General features: G+C 61.8%; 1 pseudogene across 1 annotated transcript in view; it reads right to left on the bottom strand.

Moving 5' to 3' along the window:
* Nucleotides 1-3,648: 3,648 nt before the first annotated feature.
* LOC309648724 (small ribosomal subunit protein eS6 pseudogene) overlaps nt 3,649-7,299 on the bottom strand; it is a 69,204-nt pseudogene continuing 65,553 nt past the window's right edge. Inside the window, exon 2 of the transcript XR_014268689.1 lies at nt 3,649-4,329. The product of XR_014268689.1 is annotated as a small ribosomal subunit protein eS6 pseudogene (transcript). The remainder of the gene's footprint in view (nt 4,330-7,299) is intronic.

Here is a 7,299-nt window from a genome sequence, read left to right on the forward strand (position 1 = left end):
CATTTGCATTTTCTGCCACCACCTTAGGGATATGGCGTTTGTTGTTTTGCCTTCTCTTTCATTGTATTGATAAACTTCTCGGGACTTTCCTAGCAGTCCAGTGGTTAAGACTTCGCCATCCAATGCAGGGGGTGTGGATTCGATCCCTGGTTGGGGAGCTAAGATCCCACGTGCCTCATGGCCAAAACCCCAAAACATAAAACAGAAGCAATATTGTAACAAATTCAGTAAAGACTTTAAAAATTTAAAAAAAAATTCTCTATTCTTTTCTCTTTGCTTATTTGGAAATTATAAACTAAATTTCTGTTCTTTGAGTGCCTTAAAACGTTTAGATACTTGCTATAAAGTCTAAGTTGTTCACAGTAATGCAGCACGGGGCTCCCCTATGGCTGGGATAAGGCTCCCAATACCTGCCCCTCTGCCATCTTTTTTTTTTTTTTTTTTAAATCTTTATTTATTTATTTTTTGGTCATGCCGTGAAGCATGTCGGATCTTAGTTCCCCGACCAGGTATCGACCCGGCGCCCCCTGCAGTGAGAGCTTGGAGTCTTAACCACTGGACCGCCAGGGAAGTTCCTCCTCCGCCGTCTTGATATGTTTCTGTAGCATTTCAGTTTTGTTTTGTTTTGGACACAAAAATTAATAGGCTTTGTTTTCACGGTCAATCATTAAATTTACTGACATTTTATCAACTTCTTGGCTCAACGGGTTTCATTTTAATGAATAATTCTCTGCAGTAGTTGTTTCAGTAACCGCCGCTGAGTGTGTATCTGAGTCTCTACTTTTTCTCACTCTCGAATGACAGGCTGTCTGGGCATAAGATGCGGCGCTGCTCCTCGGGTGCCGGAAAGATTTTCTTTGTCCTCAACACCAGTGTCTGCCTCACTCCCACGCCCCCAGGACAGCGCCCGGAGGGCCTGGGGCAGGAGCAGGGCCAGAGCACTTATGGAAAGGTCGCAGGACCGGGGAGAGGACTGGCCAGAGGGGGAGCCAGAGTGCACTCGAGTCTGGAAGGTCGGGGTTCCAGCTCAGCAACCTGGATGGAGAGCATGGGGGGGAGGAGCGGGAGTGGGGCACGGGGGAGGTCGGGGCCTCGGGGGCACCTGCCAGGTGCGCGCAAGCTCCCAGCTTTCAGGAGAGAGCCGCGCATTAGGACCAAGGAGAGTGGCTGAAACGTGCGATTCTCCCCAAAGAAGCAAGGAGGCCGAAGGCTGGGCGAGGCCCGGGCCTCCAGCCCCGGCCTGTGCAGGCCTCTCCCCGGCCGTCCTGCCCAGGTCCTCTGTCTGGAGGAGAAAGGCCGGCAGGAAGGGCCGAGGCTCCTGAGCCCACCCAGCCCGCATCTTCCTCCTCAGCCCGTCCCTGGAGAGGGCCGCACGGCGGGCCCAGGAGAGCCTGCGCGTGGGCAGTGCCCGCTGAGCGCGCTTCCCCCGCCCACGGGGTGGAGGGGAGCGTAGATGCAGCAGCGTGTCTGTTACAGCGCCTGATCTAATCTGAACGGTCATTAATGTGATTTATGCGGCTGTTTGGGATTCTTTGCTCCCAAATTTGTCACCAGTTCCCTTGATGTTGATTGAGAGACAATGGTGCTGGTGCCCAGTGGGGCGGGCTGGGGAACAGGCGGGGGCTGCGCTGCCTGGGCGGGCTTGGGGACACGTTCCTTCTGGAGCCCCCCTGGGGCCCCACATGTCCCCCTCCCCTGCCAGCACCCCTCCACCCCTCCCAGCTCTCACCCACTCTGATTGGGGAGGTGCCAAGGAGTAGCTGTGCTGGCGGCATCTCTGGGCCGCATGGGAAGAACCATGAGGCAGATGAGGGGGGCGGTTGTCCTGCAGCCCCCAGGAGCCAGCAGTGCTGGGGGACAGCCCCCTGCCTCCCTTGCCCTCTCCCCAGGCCAGGAAGGACCAGCCACTGGGCGGCCTCGTTTGCCTGGAGCCCATCCCCCCAGCTTCTTCCAGACAAGGACCCTCCCCAGCCCGGGCCGTGCACCAGGGTGCAGATGTGACGTGGCACGTGAGGGCTGTGACATGATGTGTGTGCAGGATACAGGCTCACTGAGGCCTCTCCTACAGCCCCAGGAGCCCCAAATCCAAACCGAGAGCTGCCAGGTCCCAGGCAGCCCCGCGGGTCTCCCCGACGACCTTCCCGCATGCCCCGCTCCACCAGTTACTGCCGGCGCCCACGGCACAGGCTGCCCGCCAGGCCGGCTGGGAGTGAAGACGCTGGTGACCGGGTGATGACGGAGGCCCAGGCTGGTGTGCACGCCCTGCGGGGGTCTCACGCCCACCAGCTCAGGGACGGCCGCACACAGCCTCCTCTCCGGGTCCTCAGCACCCTGACACTCTCGAGTGAGCAGGACGGGGGCCTGCACCCCTGGCCTGGGGTCTTGGGGTGCGTGCGTGCCTGGGTGCCCTGGCCCCGGCCCATGGTGGTGAAGGTTTTTACTGGAGTGGGTTTTTCCATGAAAGCCACCCTCTGGGGGTGACAGTTATGCTTACAAATTGCCTTAAAGCTTGACTATCTGAGCCCAGAGACCTGTTTTCTGCCCTGCCTGAACCCCCGTCAGTGTGGCCAGGCCTGCTCCCCTGAACCTCACGGGTCCTCGCCGTGGCCCGGGGCCTGGACGGGCCTCAGGAACTCGGGGTTCCGGCGGGGCAGCCTGGCTCGGCCAATGAAGGTGCCACCTGGCCGAGGCCATGCCCCCAGACCTCAGGGCCAGCACGTGGGAGGACCAGACCACTGCCTCCGCCCGGCCTTCCCTGGAGCCACACTGCCCTCTGCTGGTGCCGCCGGGCGTGGCGGGAGCCGCTAGGACCCCTGCTCTCCTGCTGCTCTGGTGCCTGGTGGGACCCTCCATCCCCCGTGTCAGGGCTGCTGGGCAGGAAGGGACCCCGGCCCCAGCACCTGGGGGCTTGGAGCTCAGGGACAGCCCTGGGGGAGGCTGGGACGGAGCCTGCCACCCCAGGGCCTCCAGCCCGGCTCCCAGTTCTCATGGCTGCAGGGCCGGTGGGGGCTGCCGGTACCCCCAGCTTCTCTTCTGTCTCTGTCCATCTGTCTGTCTGTCCGTCCGTATTTTTGAGCACCCAAGACTTTAGAAGCGTAGTTTGAGAATGACTGTTCCGTGTTGGGGGGGGGCCATCACTGGGCTGCTGAACAGGCAAGCCCCCCAAACCTGACGGCAGCCGCCCAGACCTCTGCTGTCCCGGGAGGCCCCGCCTGGCTGTGCCCTGGCCACCAGAGGGCCCAGGCAGTGACGCTCTGCACTCCCCACGCTCCAGCCCACCCCGCCATCCCCTCTGACCCTGGGACCCATTTAAGGGACGGGAAGCCCTCTGCAGGGCCCCACTGCTCCATGCAAGCCATGGGGGCCAGGCGGGGATTCAGGGCCCCTCCAGATCCGCCCCACGTTTGCCTGCCTCCACTGAGGACCCCCGCTCGTGCCGCTTCATCACATTAGGGTCTGTCGGTGCCTGACTCCCCTGGGAGGGCAGACTTATGAGGGCTGATGCCCCAGGGCCTGGAAGGGGCCTGGCACAGGGGAACTGCAGAAGGAGGGAGGGATGGGAGGGGGGAGGAGGGGAGGGAGAAGTGGGGGGGGGGAGTGTCTGCCTCCACCCAGCCTCTCTCCTGACCTCCAGACCAGGCTTGAACTTGGAAAGGGCGTGGGCCCTGCAGCCGGTTGCCCAGGCTCCTGGCCAGGCCTCACCTGTATTGGCCGTGTCACCTTGGCCTCTGGGTCCTTGCCTGGTAAAATGAGGCCCCAGAGGGACAGGCCATGTGTGGGGTGAGATCAGTGCCTGGGCCTCCCGGAGCACACTGCTACCCTTGACTGCGGTTACCTGCGGCTGCCCACTGGGCACCTCCACCTGGATGACCACAGGCACCCAGTTCATATCTACGAGGACCCTGTCCTCCGCCCAGGCCAGTGCCTCGTGTCCGGGTCACCTCCTTCCTGTCCAGTCCTCCTGAACCCCCAGGCATTCTGCTCCCTCCCTTCTGTGTCCCATCCTGGACACGGGAGCCTGAATCCCGAGCGGGCAGGTGGACACCCCTTCATGCAGCCTGAGAAGCTGCGTTCACCTGGCCGTCCCCTGGCCACACGACGCTAGCTGACCTTCGCTTGCAGAATGGACGTGTGCATGGGAGCCCCGGGCGGGCTGTGCTGGGGCGTGGGGTCATGCAGTTATCCCAGTGAGCCCAGCGAGCAAATGCCTGCTGAATGCCAGCCGTGCGGCCCAGGTGCACACCCGGCTACACCGCCAGAACAGTTACTGCAGACTTAGCGGCTGAAACAGCACAACTTTATCTCACTGGTTTTTTTTTTTTTTTTTGGCTGCGTTGGGTCTTCATTGCGGTGTGCAGGCTTCTCATTGCAGTGGCTTCTCGTTGCAGAGCACGGGCTCTAGGCGCACAGGCTTCAGTAGTTGTGGCGCACGGGCTCAGTAGTTGTGGCGCATGGGCTTAGTTGCTCCGCGGCACGTGGGATCCTCCTGGACCAGGGCTCGAACCCGTGTCCCCTGCATTGGCAGGTGGATTCTTAACCACTGCGCCACCAGGGAAGCCCCTCACTGTTTCTTCAGGTCAGTCGTCTGAGTGGTCTCCACCGAGTCCTCTGTTCCTGGTCACATGGGGGTGAAGGCTCTGTGTCGGCTGGGCCGGCTCTTACCTGGAGCTCAGGGGACAACTTTCTTCAGACTCAAGCAGGTCCTTGGCAGACTCAGGCTCCTTGGGGTTGTAGGACTGAGGGCCCCATTTCCGCTGGCTGTGGGCCTCCCGCCCCTGCACCCACGTGTCTGTCCGTCTGGCACCTGAAATCGCTCTGGTTTCCTCTCTTGCTGCATTTCTCTGGCTCCAGCTGACCATTTAAGGGACAGGACGTTCTCTGCTCTTAAGGGCTCCTGTGAATAGACGAGGCTGGTCCAGACAATCCAGGACCCCCTCCCCACCTCAGGGTCCCTCTGTCAAGGAACGTGACGTTTTCACAGGTTCAGGGAGGCCATCTCTGCCGCGCCTGCCAGGCCACAGTGTCCTCACCTGCACATGGAGAGAGGCCCCTGCTTCACAGGACTATGGGGGCTAAACACCGGGCCTTTAGGATTGGGGGTGTATCTGTGTGCAATTTTATATAAACCTGCATACTTTTACACATAATTCTTTTTTAATATTTATTTATTTTTGGCTGTGTCAGGTCTTAGTTGTGGCATGCAGGCTTCTCTCTAGTTGTGGTGCAGGGGCTTAGTTACCCCGTGGCATGTGGGATCTTAGTTCCCCGACCAGGGATCGAACCCACGTCCCCTGCATTGGAAGGCAGATTCTTAACCACTGGACCGCCAGGGAAGTCCCCATAATGATTCTTATTACACTATAATTACGGTATTGTTCTAATGTAACTGCATTTTTTTTCTAAAGTTATAGCAGCTTCACTTCTCTGCTGAAAGCCTCGGTGCCCCCCTTTTATCAAGAGAAAGTTGAAAATCCCTAGATGGGTGGTTGAAGCTCCAGGGCTGGAACGCCCCCTCCCACACCCCCTCCCCCCCCCCCACCCAACACTCCCTCACAATCCTACCCCGGTCCAGTGGAGCCGCTGCCCTCCTCCCAGCTCACAAGTACCCAACCGTGTCCCACCAGAGACAGAGGAGGCCACCCACGGAGGGGCGGTCATGGCCCCACTGGGCTGGGTGGGGGGACCCGCACCTCAGGCCCCTCCCACTCGCACAGGACCCGAGGGAGGGTCCGCTGGTGGTGAAGGGTTGAACCCTGGGGTTGGCGGCCTGGTAAGGGGAGGGGGCGCCTGGATGGTCGGTCACCCTGAGTCCACCAGGAAAAAGGGCTCTGCTGGAGGAGCCGGTCCAAAGGCAAGGAAGGCCAACTGGCCCTTGCAGCCTGGGGTGGACCAGCGCCGGACGGGACCTCGGGGCTCAGACACAAGAGGTCAGCGGAGAGAACTTCCTGCGCAGGGCCCAGAGCCAGACTGGACCCCAGGCCCCAGCCCCGGCTGCCGGGGCATGAGACCTGGGGGCGGGGCCGTGGGGGGTCCTAACCAGCCTGGGGACCACGCCCCTCCCCCAGGGACCCCTCCTGCTCCCAGGGCTCCCCCGTGACCAGACCCAGCTTACCCTTCCCCTTGGAGCACCCCCGCACCCGGGAGGTTGTTGAGGGGGACACAGATGGCCGAGAGGAGGGATGGCCTAGCGGGAGGAGAGGGTGCCTGAGGTTGGCCAGGGGGACTCGGACGCTGAGCTCCGCCCCCGTCTACTTCACCCTCTACCCGTTCAGGGGGCAGAAACCCAAAAACATTCAGAGGGCTCCTCCACCCGGGTTCGGAGTCCGACCTCAGAGGCAGGGCGGTGGCCTCCAGGAGCTGCTCAGCCCCAGGGCCTCAGAGCCTGCAGCTGGAAGGGTCTCCTGCCCTCCACCCCCACCTTGGAGCGGTGAGTACCAGGGGACACAGTCACTGCCAGAGCCCCTGCCCTCACCCCTACCCCCGGCAGCCTGGCTTCCTTCCAAGCAGGCCTAGGGCGCAGATGGTGCCGCACCTGCTCAGCTGCCCTGCAATCTGGAGAGGAGAGGAGAGGAGAGGCCCCCGTGCCTGCTCCTGCTGCAGAGAAGACCGGCCCCCGGAGAGGACACTCCCCACTTCCCTGCCCAGAAGACGGCTCGAGGTCCGCAGGGCCCCCCCTCCCTCCCCGCCCTCCCCTGGTTCTGAGCCACAGGCCGCCCAGGAGTGCAGGGGCTTGGAGGGGAGAGATAGCCTCCCCCTTCCACCAGGTAGTTACCAACCAAGTAACTGCCAACCGAGGAGGAAGGAAGGGGCGAGTAGAGCTGGGCACGGGGCCAGGTCTGTGCCTGTCCTTCCTGTGTGCTAGCCCTGGGGGTCAGCAGCGGACAACCTGCCCTGGGGAGCCCCACCCCAGAGCAGGAGACAGTAAAGGAACACGGCAAACGTGATCCAAGCCCTCAAGGCAGCGAGCGGCTGGCCCTGGGGAGAGCCGGACGGGCAGTCATGGCGAGGGCACTGCCGGTGCAAAGGCCCTGAGGCAGCAGTGTGTCTGGTGCTCAGAATGAATGAGGGAATCCACCCTAGTCCCCAGCCCCCACCCACCGCTGCCTTTCTGACAGCTTCCTTCCTGGAGCCCCGCATCCAGCCTGGGACCGTGCCCGACCGCTGCTCCGCCCGGGACACATGCTGTCAGTCAGCCCCAGGCCCCGCCCCGCCCATGTGCTGTCACTCAGCCACCCCCAGCCCCGCACACGTGCTGTAACTCAGCCGCCCCGCCCATGTGCTGTCACTCAGCCCCCACGC

Source organism: Balaenoptera physalus (assembly GCF_965194825.1).
Source record: "Balaenoptera physalus genome assembly, chromosome: 19".
Lineage (NCBI taxonomy): Eukaryota > Metazoa > Chordata > Mammalia > Artiodactyla > Balaenopteridae > Balaenoptera > Balaenoptera physalus.